This window comes from Galeopterus variegatus, unplaced genomic scaffold (genome assembly GCF_000696425.1).
Source record: "Galeopterus variegatus unplaced genomic scaffold, G_variegatus-3.0.2 Scaffold2904, whole genome shotgun sequence".
Taxonomy (NCBI): Eukaryota; Metazoa; Chordata; class Mammalia; order Dermoptera; family Cynocephalidae; genus Galeopterus; species Galeopterus variegatus.
This window is the reverse complement of record NW_007729015.1, coordinates 29,407-43,868: the sequence shown is the minus strand read 5'-3', so window position 1 is coordinate 43,868 and position 14,462 is coordinate 29,407.

Sequence of the window (14,462 nt, the reverse complement as noted above, 5' to 3'; positions counted from 1 at the left end):
AGGAAACCTGACTGCAAAGAGAGAAGAAAGTAGATTTACAGAAAAAGGCAGGAGTCACAGAGTGCTCCTTCAACTATGACTCATTTCTTAATCTCTCTGGCCATCTAAAGGGATTTTCCCCTATTTATTTTCCCTCCCACCTTTGCACCTTTAACCTTCCTGCCATACCAAATTATTGTTTTGTTTTGTTTTTGGCGGCTAGCCAGTATGGGGAGCCGATCTCTCAGACCTTGGTGTTATAACTGCACTCTAACCAACTGAGCTAACCAGCAAGCCCCTTGTCCTACCAAACTCAGTTCTGAAGATAAAGGTTCCTTCTTTTTTGTTCAGAGCTTGGGCCAAGTTCATACACATTGGCATTTCAGGCCTCATTTACCCAGCTCTTTCAAATACAGGTAAATTTTTTTCTAGTATTTTTTCTTTTATTTTCACTTATGCCTATTAACTGTTATCCTTAGCTCTTTGTGTGATTCTGTTAAAGAACTTATCTGAATATTGAAACATTCATTTACAGAAAATGTATAAAGGGAATATTTTAGAATCAAATATCCTGGGAGGAGGAAAAAGAGCTTTTCAATAATTTATGGGACACACAAAAAAGGAGTAGAGGCAAGTGGAAATACTCTTTATGCAGAATCATGAGTATTTACCAAGCTCATCAGTGCATGCAGATGGTGGCAGTGGTGATGACAGTAGATCAAGACATTACCACTCTCTTTTCCATAAGGCAAATGTTTTCACTGTTGGAAATGTGATAAAACAATGAGAAGTACATGAAATCAGCTAAGTAAATTCTATAACTGTTTTAAAAACATAAATTTTTCACCGAGATGGAAAAAATATTAAGAGCCACCACTATCAAGTACTCTGTGCTACACTAAATGTTTTTACAGTTCATTAATGCTCACAACTCTATACTATATATCAACATATCTTTATTACGTAGACACTGAATTTTAGCAGAACTAGGATCTGAATTAAGATTTCTTGATTTGAAATATAGCCCATTTTTCACTAAGCAACTACTATACTGCATTTAGGATTTCACACCTTTACAGGGTGGGCTTGTATTAATTTACTTATTTATTCCACAAGCAGTTATTAGGCACCTACTATATGTTAGGCAGTGAGTGGATTTTGAACTTGATTTACTTGTCTAAGGAAAGACATGCTTTCTCCTTGTTCCTCCAGACCTTCTCACTTCCTATTGTACTTACCAGGTACTCATATCAGGGCCATCTGGGTAGCAACATTAGTTTCCAAGCCTCACTTAGAGGTAATGGGGAATACAGAAAAGGGAGACTGTTGCCCTTCCTCCAGGATATACAAGGATGAGGGAAGGGATGATTTCTGGGTAGGGTATATCTGTTGCAATGAGACTACAGTGACCAAAGGACTCCCCACCCCATTGAAATTTACAGCTCCTTTGCAGCCCCTGGGAACCCAATCTTGACAAACTCCCTCAACTCCAGTAATAATTACTTCATCCCCCTTGTGGGTTTCCTAGTTGCAACTGCGGGGACAATGTACCTGGCAGACAACTCTCCAGGGAGATTCAAGGAATTAAAAATTCTGGAGGCTGTTCATAGGCTTCCAAAAAGTATTGTAACACACCTCTCCCTCTCTACCCACCAAGAAGCTCCCAAACAACAGACATTACATCAATAACACCAACTTGAGTTATTCCTTCTTAGTAGGATTGACCTATTTTCTAAATATAGGGTTTGTCTTTCCTGCCTGAAGTATTCTGTTAGCAACATCATCCTTGGGCTTATAAATGTCTGATGTATCAGTGTTGCCTGCGATCAAAGGACTCATTTTGTGTCAAAGGAGATGAGACAATGGGCACATGATCAGGATTCACAGGACTTACTATATACTTCATCCCCCTAGAAGCACCCAGCCTAATATAATAGTAAAATGGCCCCTTAGAGGCTCAGTTAATGAGTCAGCTTAGGGCTAACACTCAGGAGTTTTGGCATGCTGTATATGCATAGAAAAAATGGCCAATATATGATGATGTGTCCGTATTCCTATAATGTGTAGATCCAGTTGCCAGAGTGTATATCACTGAGCCTTTTCTGTATAACAAACTACTGCAAAACTAAGTGGCTTAAACCATTTATTTATCACATAATTATGTGAGTCAAAAGATCAGGGATAACAAAAGGCATTATGTAATGAAAAAGGGGTTAAATCTTCAAGAACAGATAACAATCTTAATGTGTATGGACCTAACAACAAATTACAAGTGTTCATGGAAAAAAGTTCACGGAAGGTCTAGGGTTTGATCCCCATTACCAGCCAGCCACCAAAAAAAACCAAACCAAAACAAAACAAAAAAAACCAAAAAAGAGTTCATGGAAAGATTTGTATTATCTTTTGATTCTATTTTTCCATGAACTTTCTGAAGTACTCTTGTATTAAAATATGTGAGGCAAAAACTGTGAGAATATGTGAGATAGAACTGCAAGAAGAAATAAATGAATCCACTATTATAGTTGGAGACTTCAATACCCCTTTATCATTGGGTGTTGGACACTCAATTTCCTGATGGACAGATTCAGCAGACAGAAAATGAGTAAGGACGTAGCTGAACTCAACAGCACCATCAGTCAACTGTATATAATTTACATCTATAGACTACTTTACTCAACAACAGCAGAATAGGCATTCTTTGCAAGCTCACCTGGAACATACACCAAGATAGACCACATTTTGGCCCACAAAACACACTTTTTTTTTTTTTTTTTTTTTTTTTTTCCGTGTCCGGCAACAGATCGCAACCCTCAGTGTTGCCCCCGTACCGGACCAGGGACCGGCAACGGGATTGCAAACCTCGGTGTTGCTCCCGCGCCTCGCTCAGCCAGTGAGCGGGAGCCGGTCTGTATGTGGGATCCGAACCCTCGGGCGGCATGCGCCGCCGCGCTTCCCAAGCGGCGCACTATCCAGTGCGCCACCGGGCCGGCCCCCAAAACACACTTTTACAAATTTCAAAAAAAAAGAAATCATACAATGTCTTCTCTCAGATCACACACAAACAAAATATAAACTAGAAATCAATAACAGAAAAATAGCTGGAAAATCCCCAAATACTTGAAGATTAAACAACAAACTTCTAAATAACATGTGAGTCAAAGAAGAAATATCAAGAGAAATTTAAAAATATAATTGAACTAAATTAAAGTGAATATACAACTTATCGAAATTTGTGGTACACAGTGAAAGCAGTACTTATAGGGAAATTTATAACATTGATACTTATAATCAGTAATGTAAAGTTCCACCTTAAGAAACTAAAAAAAGAAGAGCAAATTAAATACAAAGTCAGCAGAAGAAAAAAAATTAACATAGAAATCAGTGAAATAGAAAACAGGAAATCAATTGAGAAAATCAACAAAACCAAAAGCTAATTCTTTAAAAGGAATGATAAAATTAATATCTCTGTAAAGGCAGGCTAAGAAAAACAAGAGATGACACAAATTACTAATACCAGAAATGAAAGAAGGGACATCACTACAGATCCCATAGACATTAAAAGGATAATACAGGAATGTTATGAACAACTGCATGTCCACAAATTAGACCAATTGACCAACTCCTTGAAATTTTGCAGAGGGTACCTCTGAGAATATGATTCACTGGGAGGTGGTCACATTATCTGTTGTAAGGTGGTGAAAGGTGCCTTAATGTTGAGACTGCTTCTTGACTATGATGCTTCTGGAGTAAATTTGTGGTCAATGAAGATAGTTTGCTTTAAAAAAAGATAATGAGAGAATGTTATAAACAACTTTATGCCAATAACTTTGTAAACTTTGATGAAAGTATTTAATTTCTAGAAAAATACAACTTACCAAACTGACTCGATGAGAGAATAAAACTTGCATGATCTTAAAACCGTTAAAGAATTTGATTCAGGATTAAAGTCCTACCCCCAAACGTCAACAAAATAAGATCATCAAGTTTATATGCTTTTTTTTAAAAAAAATTCTATGATCTTTAATATAATCAATATTGTAAGCATCTTAATATTATATGTAAGAGATAACTTTTTTTTTTTTTTTCCGTGTCTGGCAATGGATCGCAACCCTCAGTGTCGCCCCCGCACCGGGCCGGGACCGGCAATGGGATCGCAGCCCTCGGTGTCGCTCCCGTGCCTCGCTCAGCCAGTGAGCGGGAACTGGTCTGTATGTGGGATCCGAACCCTCGGCAGGAGCGCCGCCGCGCTTCCCAAGCGGCGCACTTATCCAGTGCGCCACCGGGCCGGCCCAAGAGATAACTTTAATATAACTACTTAGTAATTATATCTATGGTTACTACCAATTTCAAAAATGAAAGCTGCAGATCTTGACATTTATTATAATTATATTTTAACTGTGCAACTATTAGAGGAACTCCCTCGAATTGTGTGACTCTTGATTTGCAACTCTCTGGGGGCACGCTACTTTATCATTTTGGAGGGGGGGCTTCTATGGATGTAGGTCAGATAAATATCAAGAACAGTCCCTGCCTTTCTACTCCTTCCATCCCCCTTATGCAGCATCTAGCCCTGAGAGAGTTCCTAATTGTTCACGAATTTGTCCAGATTATAACTCCTCAAAGTAAAATTCTAGGAGCTTCCTTCATGGATTTTCCAGCAAGAGAGAGATCCAGCATGAGCTGTCATAATGTACATCCTCTTGGCAGAAAGCTCCCCTTTGGTGATCTTCAGGGCACACTCCTCTTTTTGTTCTGGGTCTGCAGTGATCGTTCCAGAACTGCATTTATGACTGTGTCAATAGAATAACAAAGGAAGAGGAGGTTATGAAACACTAGTACAGTGTACCTTACAAAAGGTCCTCAGATACTGACAGCTTAATTGCCAGGGGCTGTTTGCCAGTGTTTGCTCTGCAATTTCCGCAGATCCTACGGGGAATACACAGAGAATATTGGGTAGGGTTCGGGCCTGTAGGACAAAGAGACAAAAAGAGGCATTAGTGTTAATAGGAATACTGTCTTCCTGGATGAAACTTTGTGTGGGAAATAAAGAGATTATTAGATGGGAGATTTGAGTCATGCTCCTTTCTAGGGAGTTTTGGCTGTGTGTGTGTGCATGCATACAAACACACATGTAATGAGGATAGATGTCACATGATGAACTAGAGGTAATGGGAAGTGTTAATGGGCAAAAACAGAGAGTACTGAATGATAATAACTCTGACTCACAAAAGGAGAAGATGGACAAGAATTCAGGCTTTTGTTTTCTTGTCAACACTAGCCACTTTTCACTTAGAAAGTAACTATTGTTCAGTTGTCTGTTTTCAAATTTTCATACCCTTCTTGAACAGCTTTCTCTCTCTCTTCATCTCTTTCTCGTTTCACTCTGTGACTCTCCCTTCCTCTCTTGTTCTCATTCTTTTCTTCTTGTTCTACTCAGTACATTTTTAAAAAAACTTTTTATTTTGAAATAATTATAGATTAACAGGAAGTTCCAAAGATAGTACAACAAGGCCCCAGGTGCCTTTTACACAGTTCCTCCCAGTGGTTACATCTTATATAACTACAGTACAATATCAAAACCAGGAAAATGACATTGGTACAATGTATGCATATAATTCTATATCATTTTGTCATGTGTAAGTTCCTGTAACCACCACTGGAATCAAGATATACAACTATTTCACACCACACATCTCTCTTGTGATGCCCGTTTACAATCACACCCACTCTCTCCCCTCTCACACACTATCCCTAAACCCTGGCAACTACTAATTTGTTCTTTACCTCTATAATTTTGTCACTTTGAGAATACTATATAAATGGAATCATACAGTGTGTGACCTATTGAGATTAGTTTTTTCCATTCAGCAAAATACTCTTGAGATACATCGAAGATGTTGCGATGCTCAAATATTTTGCCTATCTTTGGCGGCTGGTCAATATGGGGATCCAAACCTTGGTGTTATCGGCACCAGCTCTAACCAAGTGAGCTAACCAGCCAGCCCTTTGCCGATACTTAATTGGGTTGTTTGCCTGATTATTGAGTTTTGAGAGTTCTTTATGTTTTCTAGATCTTTATGTAATCTGAGTCTTTTCTCAGAGAGATGGCTTGCAGATATTTTCTCCTAGTTTGCAGCTTGTTTTTCACAGAGCAAAAGCTTTTTTATTTTGATGAATGCTAATTATTATTATTATTTTTAATGGATCACGTTTTTGGTGGGTCTAAGAAATCTTCTCCAAGCCCCGGGTCTTGAAGATTTTTCTCTGTGTTTTCTTCTAAAAGTTTTATAGTTTTATATTTCATATCTAAATGTCTTATGTCTCTTTTACATATCCCCATTGTTTTGATTTTCGCCTTAAGGATATTTTTGTTGAATGTAGACTTCTAAGCTGACAATTCCTATCTTTCAGCACTTTGAAAACGTCATGTCATTTCCTACTTGTCTCCATGGCTTCTGATGAGAAATCTGTCATCATTTGAATTGTTTTTTCATTTATAGGTAAGTTGTCATTTCTGTCTTGCTGCTTCCAATACTTTGTCTTTAGTTTTATAAGTTTGACTCTGATATATCTGGTGTGGATTTCTGTTGGGTTTCTGTCAGCTTCTTGAATCTAGATTTATATCTTTTGCCAAATTTGGGAAACTTTAAGCTGTTGTTCTTTCAAATAATTTTTCATGACTGCCCTCTTTCTCTTTTCCTCTGGGACTCTGATGCTATGAATGTTAGGTTTTTTGTTATAGTTCCACCAGGTCCCTTAGGCTCTTTTCATTTTTTTCCCCAATATATTTTTTCTCTGTTGTTTGGGTTGTGTGATTTCTATTGTTCTATTTTCAAGTTCACTGATTCTTTCCTGTTCCCTTCATTCTTCTGTTGATCCAATTTATTGATGTTTTATTTTTTATTTTTGGTTATTGTATTTTTTAGTTCTAAAATTTCTATTTGGTTCTTTATATATTTTTTATTTCTTTGCTGCAACTTTCTGTTTTTTCATTTCTTTCAAGCATGTTTGTAATGGCTTGTGGAAGCATATTTTTAAAATGAGAATTGCTTTTAAATCCTTATCAGATGATTATCTTTTCAAATAATGCTTGCCTAACAACTGTGCATCTTGACATTGGTGTCTATTGATTGTCTTTTTAAATTCAAAGTGAGATTTTCCTAGTTAAAACCTGGTGGTTACTGTCTAACAGTTTTTGCTTTTCTAGACTGCTCCTTTCCTGGTCTTTTGCCTAGAGAGAGGAAATCTTTCTTGGTGCCTTTTTTGGCCTGTGCCCATTGGCATTTCCAGGATTCTGGCTTCTCCAATCCAGTCATATAAAAGCCAAAAAGAAAACATGGAAATCACCACAGTGTTGTTCCTTTGGTCCTGAGATCTCTAGCCACTCTGGCCTTTTCTCTCCACCTTTCAGAGTATACTTATGTTTGTTTTATATACAATTTCCAAGTTTTTTAGCTGTTATTTTTCAAAGCACATACTCTGCCCTTTTGGAGATGATCACTAACAGGAATTAAAAGGCTCTCTTACTGTATACCCTAATACTTACCTCCATACATTAGCAAGGCCACATCTGGCCAAGATGTGCTTGAAGAGGGTAAAAGCAGCCCTGGGGCTGGTGGGCTCCTTTTGCTGTCTAAGTTCCTGCAAGTGAAAAAGGTGAATAATCCCAAGAAGTCTCAGCTTATTATATTCAAGGGTGGAGGTGGGGAAGTAAAATAAGGGCGTATAGAAGCCTCCATTTCTCTGAGTGATATTTGGTTCAAAATGCTAGTCCAGTGTTAATGTTTTTTCATATTTCTCAGTGAAAATACCACCTGGTGGTATTCTGGATCATGTAATTGCATTTCTCCTGCAACAAAAACTTTGGAATAATTTAAATCCATTGACTGAGTAATTCCACTTTAGAGATTCTTTGTCAAAGAGATTACATTCTGAGCCCCCACAATGCATAATGCTGTTCTAGCAGACAAACAAGAACAAAAAAGTTTAGTACATTTAGATATCATAGAGACCATGATTCTGGACCACACGACAGTTAAATTAGATGTCAACTAAGCTTTTAGATATGTGTTTCTTAGATATCTGTGTTCCTATTTTTATGTTACTTTTTATATTTAAAAACATATTTCTATTATGCAAAACAATTTTATTTCATATATACAAACATTAAAAAGCCTTCATTTCTTGATTAAATTACCTTCCCTCTTCCTCTTCTTCCACTTGCTCTGTTCAGATCTTCCGAGTACAGCACTGTTCTGGTTGTTTTTGCTGGTAACAATCATAGTTTACCATGTAAACAAAGTCCTGGAATCAGGTCTGTTCAAAAACTCACATTTTTTTCTGTGTACATTTGTAATCTAGTAAGGTTGAGTTGTGATTGCTGTTACTGCTTATTGAATGCCAGGGTATTACTTTTTCCCTTCTCAGGTTCTCGTTCAATTTATCAAATATTAATTGTGTCCTTTTTTTTCTCATTATTTTTATTTTTTTAATCAGCTGGCTCATACGGGGATCCAAACCCGTGATCTTGGTGTTCTAAGGCTGCACTCTAACCAACCGAGCTAACCAGCCAGCCCTCTTGTATTTTTTTAAACTCTTGCTGAGCTTTATATCAGTTCAGGATTTCAGTTTATTCTGTCAGTCTTTTACCTTTCTTACACTTATTGGGCTATCTAGAGTAGTTTTTTTTATTGTGCTTGGGTAACAGGTACCCTTTTATGAGAGAGAGCTGATTGTTGTTTTTCCTAACTTTATGTTTCCTCTCATCTTACCCACCTTTGTTTCTTTATAGCTACATTCAATTTATAGTAAGTAACCTTAAGTTACTTTTAAATTCAGTAGCAATTTTTGTGACTGTTTTCTTAATATTGATAATGGTATTTCATGCCTTAGGAATGTCCCTCAACGTCAGTACATAAAGGAATCTCCTAGAAACCTAGATTCCATATTCCAACATGAGAGAATCTCCTACAAATCTAGATTCCATATTCCATGAACCATTTTGTAAACGGTTTGAGAATCACGAAGCACAGTAACACTGGATCACCATTTTTATTCAAACAAGAGATACTTCTAATAGTAAAGATAAATGAAGAAAATACCTGGAAATATGAATTTAATTTGAAGGAAAGCTTTTCTGGACAGGAGATCTTATGCTGGTGCTTTAGGCAATTTGATGAGCCATCTTCTAGCATCTCTGAAAGATTTGTTGTCAGTGGTTGTGAAACTAGCAACCAAGAATGGCTGCTCCTTCACTCAGAATAAAGGACTCGAGAGTTTGATGTTGATGCAAGGTTGAAAGATTTATTATCAGGAAGTGTAACCTGGAAGACAGTTTGGCTGTAAACTGTCTCAGCAAGGGTTTTCAAAGGGAAGAGTGTGGGAAGCAAAACGGGTAGGTTATTCCATCAGAAAGCTGCTATGCAAAATCTCACAGGTTCTGGGCTTTCTGTATCTCAGGGATGTTACTGTAATTCTTTTGTCCAGTCTGTAATTCTTTCATTCATCCTTGCGATGCGGGTGTTATCTGGCCCCCACAAGCTGGATGCCATCTTGTTCCCAGGCAGCTGTGACTGCAAAGGAAGAGTGGTTAGTTTACCAAGTTCCTGATTAACTCTTATTATCTTGTTCTTCCTGAGACCAAAGTACTGTAGCATTTTCCCACGGGCTATGCTGTGAGCCAAGGTTACAAAAAGACTTTATGGTTAGCATTCTGCTTAAAGCTGTATTCTACAAAATGGCTCTTCTAAGGCTAATTGTCTGTGACTTTTTGTTGTGGTGGGCTCTTACAGTTGCAGCATGAGATGTACACCAAGGAGCAGATCTTGGCACTTCTGGTGCTGGAGCAATTGCTGACCATCCTCCCAGGAGTGCTGCAGAGCTGGGTATGAGAGCAGCAACCAGAAAGCAGAGGAGGCAGTGGTTTTATTGGTGAAATGAGAATGAGTTTGATGAACTGAGACAACAGGTGGGAAGGCAGAGCTTGTGGAAGAATTTGTTGTGGGAGGTCAGGGTTTTGAATTTTCAGGGCTAGGAAGCAAAATAATGAAAGAGAAGGTGCTTAATTTAAACCTATAATGGCTATAGCTGGAGGCCCTAAACCTGGCTTTCACATGTCCTATACAGCTGACCATCCCCACTGGGTTTAAATAGTGTACAAGGGGTCTTCAAAAAGTTCATTATCTTTTAATTTCATTTTTCCATGAACTTTTTGAAGTACCCCTGTATATTCAAATGAATCCCATATAAACAATCAAGCACTATAAGATTGTAAGGCAGTGTTATATTGTTGGAGGTGAAAAATTGTCAGATGGCAAGCGTTTCTCATTTTGTGTAGGATGAAATGATAGAGATTAAGGATGAAAATAGCCTCCAATTCTACATCCAGTATATCTGCCAAAAGATTTGCTAAACTATATGACATTAAATCAATACTGTTTGGGAATCTGTGTCTGCTGGCTGCTATGGGAAATATAAAAAAATAACTATTTTTCCTGACCCCAAGGAGCTTTATAATTTAATTGGCAAGTGAAAACAAAAAGAAAATAAGTTAGATAAGTTGAAAAAGAGTTAAACAAGGATATGAGAAAGATGATGCATTAGTTGCCAAATGGATGCAGTAGGCTATTGTGTTTGAGCTCAGAGGAGTGTGATAGCAAATTGATTTGAGAAGGCTTCCAAATAATGGTAGGACTTGAGCTGAACCTTGAAGGATGTGAACCTTTGCCTAGATGGAGAAGAGTGGAGAGAGCTTTCCAAGCAAAAGAAAAGTTTGAGCATAGGGTACGCTTTGCTGGAGGTGGAGGATTCATGTAGGAAGAAAGCTTAAGAGACATATTGTGAAAGGCCCAGCAAGTCAGGCTTAGGATTTTAGACTTCATTTATTTTTTAATTTTTTTTTCCTTTTTGTCTTTTTTTCGTGTCCGGCAACGGATTGCAACCCTCAGTGTCGCGCCTGTACCGGACCGGGACCGGCAACGGGATCGCAACCCTCGGTGCTGCGCCTGCACCTCGCTCAGCCAGTGAGCGGGAACCGGTCTGTATGTGGGATCTGAACCCTTGGCGGGAGCGCCACCGCACTCCCAAGCGGCGCACTGTAGCAGTGCGCCACCGGGCCGGCCCTAGACTTCATTTATAGTCCAGGAGTCAACAAACTTTCTGTAAAGGACCAGATAGTAAATATCTTAGGCTTTGTGGGCCGTATGGTCCTGTTGAATCTCCTCAGTCATGTCATGGTAGTGTGAAAGCACCCATAGAAAATATATAAACTCGTAAGTGTGGCATGTTCCAATGGATCACAGTTTGCTGATCCCTGCCTTAGACAATGGGGAATGTCGTTCATCTACATGTAAGGGAGTGAGTGACCCGTGAAAAACAATGTTTTCCACAGATTGATCTGTGACATGGTTTAGCATGGTCTGAGGATGGAAGGAGTGGGGATAAAAGGGATAAAAATAAAGCAACGTTGACTTGTTCAAATTTGTCCGTTCCTTTTAAAGAGGGGTTGTTCTGTTTTGATTTCTGGCACTCATTTTTGTTCTTAATTACACTGACTACATACATAATTCAACATTGTAGGTGAGGAATAAGTATATTTCATAGAAGTTACAACTTTTTGAGTTGAAAAGACTCGTAAGAGACCCTTTAGCAAATCTCTTCATTTTATGGATGAAGAATCAGTCCAGAGGGAGTAGGGGACTTTCCTGTAGTCAAACAGCAAATGCTTGGGAAACTGTTTCTCACACCATGAATTCTGACTTTAAATTTGGATTTAAAATCAGATTAAGAGACAGCTTATGGGCCGAGCCCGTGGCGCACCCGGGAGGGTGCGGCGCTGGGAGCGCAGGAGCGCTCCCGCTGCGGGTTCGGATCCTATATAGGGACGACCGGTGTGCACCGCTCACAGCGCTCACTGGCTGAGCGTGGTGCGGCCGGTCTCAAAAAGGACAAAAAAAAAAAAAAAAAGAAAAAAAAAGAGACAGCTTATGCAATTAAAGGCTATGTAAAACAGGACAGCATATGAGAACTAACTATAGGGGAGTTACCACGGGAAAGGAATCTACAGTATCATTAAGGATTCCATTCTCGGTGACTGAGAGACCAGTTGATCCCTGTGTTAAAAATGGAGAAGCCAAGAAGAAACTCTTCTATTAACAGTTTGCATTATGTCTCTCCAAAGGATATGTTGAAGTCCTACCTCCTGGTACCTATAAATGTGAGCTTTTTTGGAAATAGGATCTTTGCAGATATAATCAAGTTAAGGTAAGGTCACACTTGATTAAGGTGGATCCCTATCCAGTATGACTGATTCTTCTAAGAAGAAACAGAGCCACAGACACACAGGGAGAACACCATGTGTCAACAAAGGCATAGACTGGAATGATGTGTCTACAAGCCAAGGAACACCAAGGACATCTGGGAGCACCAGAAACTAAAAGAAAGGCGTAAAACAGAGTATCCCCTAGAACTGCAGAGAGAGCACAGCCCTGCCAACACCTTAAAGAGCATTCAAGGAGGGAGCAGCCAATAGCATGCCAAGATGGAAGGTGATCTGGGAAAACACATTGAAGAAGAGGTGTGACTTTAACTAGAAATGATAGTTGTTCTTTGCATTTACATAATGCTTTACAATTTATAATGCATTTTCACATTCTTTATCTTATTTATTTACCACAACACTGAGGGACAATGTTATTCTTATTTTTACAGTTGAGTACACTCTGGAACAGGGAGGTTATATTCTTGCTTGAAGTGACACAGCATCTAAATGATGGAGCCAAGAAGTGAGTCTAGATATGCGGACTCCAAAATTATGCTCTTTCCTTAGATCTATGGAATACCTTTTTTTGTTCCTTGTAGTAAGTCCCCACTCTCACTTACTAGGAAGAGATTAATAATTAGCAAAATGTGGCAATCAACATCTCTCTTTTTTTTTTTTCCTTTTTGTCTTTTTTCGTGTCCGGCAACGGATCGCAACCCTCGGTGTTGTGCCCGCACCTCGCTCAGCCAGTGAGCGGGAACCGGTCTGTATGTGGGATCCGAACCCTCGGCGGGAGCGCCACCGCGCTCCCAAGTGGCGCACTGTAGCAGTGCACCACCGGGCCAGCCCCGCAATCAACATCTCTTAATGTTTTAGTCAGCTTGCTGTACATTGAAAGATTTCTTCAGTGTGATTGCAAGTTTTATGTTTATAATTTTCAATTTAAGAGATGTCATTAATTTTCATAATTTAATTACACAAGAATTATAGAATTGGTCTCCAAATGGCTACAGTTAAAAAATTTTAATATGTTAAAATAGAAATTGGTTCAAACTGTTTTAAGATTTTTTCGGGATATTCAGGAACCTAAACACAGAGTCATTCACTGGTCAAATAATCAAATAAGACATAGTAAACCAAATTTCAGAAGCTTCCTTATGCAAATGTGTTATGTATGCACGTGTGTGTGTGCATGTTTTGGGAGCTGATGATGGAAATGTAGCATGTTCCTTACGGGATCTTTCCACATGTTTCAGACATAGTGCTCATGGTCATTTCTCTGTAAGACTAACTACACCTAATTATCTTTAGGTTTCATTAAATGTCCAAAGACAAAATAGTTTGGGAGGAGTCTTCAAGAACCTCACAGGAGCAAGGGAGTGTCCAGCTCAGTCTATGAAAACTCTGCCTAAATGAGAATCTCCAGAGTTACATCTTATATAAGAGAAGGGTGAGTGGCTGGATGTTGTATTGAACAGAAAGTGACCAGATTTTTGTTACATTGATTTTTGATGGAAACATAGATGTATATGTCCAATATGGCCTACCTTATTGACCATGTATATGAAGTTCTCTTCCAAAAAGTGAATTATTTTTCAGTATACAATAATTAAACATGCTTGCCTTATAATCTGGCACTATATTTTACCTCACTGGAAATTACTTCTACATGTTCTGATCTTTTTGAGCTTATGGGAATTCTTTTACCCATCATTTTATTTTTTTTCCTTATCATTTCCCCTCTGTTTTCCCTTTTAGTGTATATCTTTGTTCTTTATTAAACTCTAATATCTACTGTCTCAACTTCTGTTCTTTGTTCTTCTAGATATGTCTCCTTTATCTTTCCCTTTGCCTCTGAACCTTTCCCTTTTCATCTTCCCCGTTTGGCCCTTCATCCATTTATTTGGTGGTAACCACAGAAATCGAAAGGCAGGGCAACAGCACAGAGGTAGGGGTATTTCACTTATGAAGTTTAGACTTTTCCTCCTACTTAGATAAAGGACATGTGGTGAGGAAGAGAACTGGGGAGCTGGGAAGAATTCAGAGACCAGAAATAGCCTATTCAATAATTTCCTGAGGTGATGGCAACTTAGATCATTCAGATAAATGGCTATCCTCACCGTGTCTAGCTCTTCAGAGAGGATGGTATCCTGGAAGCTGGTAGGAAAGCATTCCTATTCTTTCCTTTTTCATTGATGTTCCTTTTCCTTAAGATCAGTGGTGG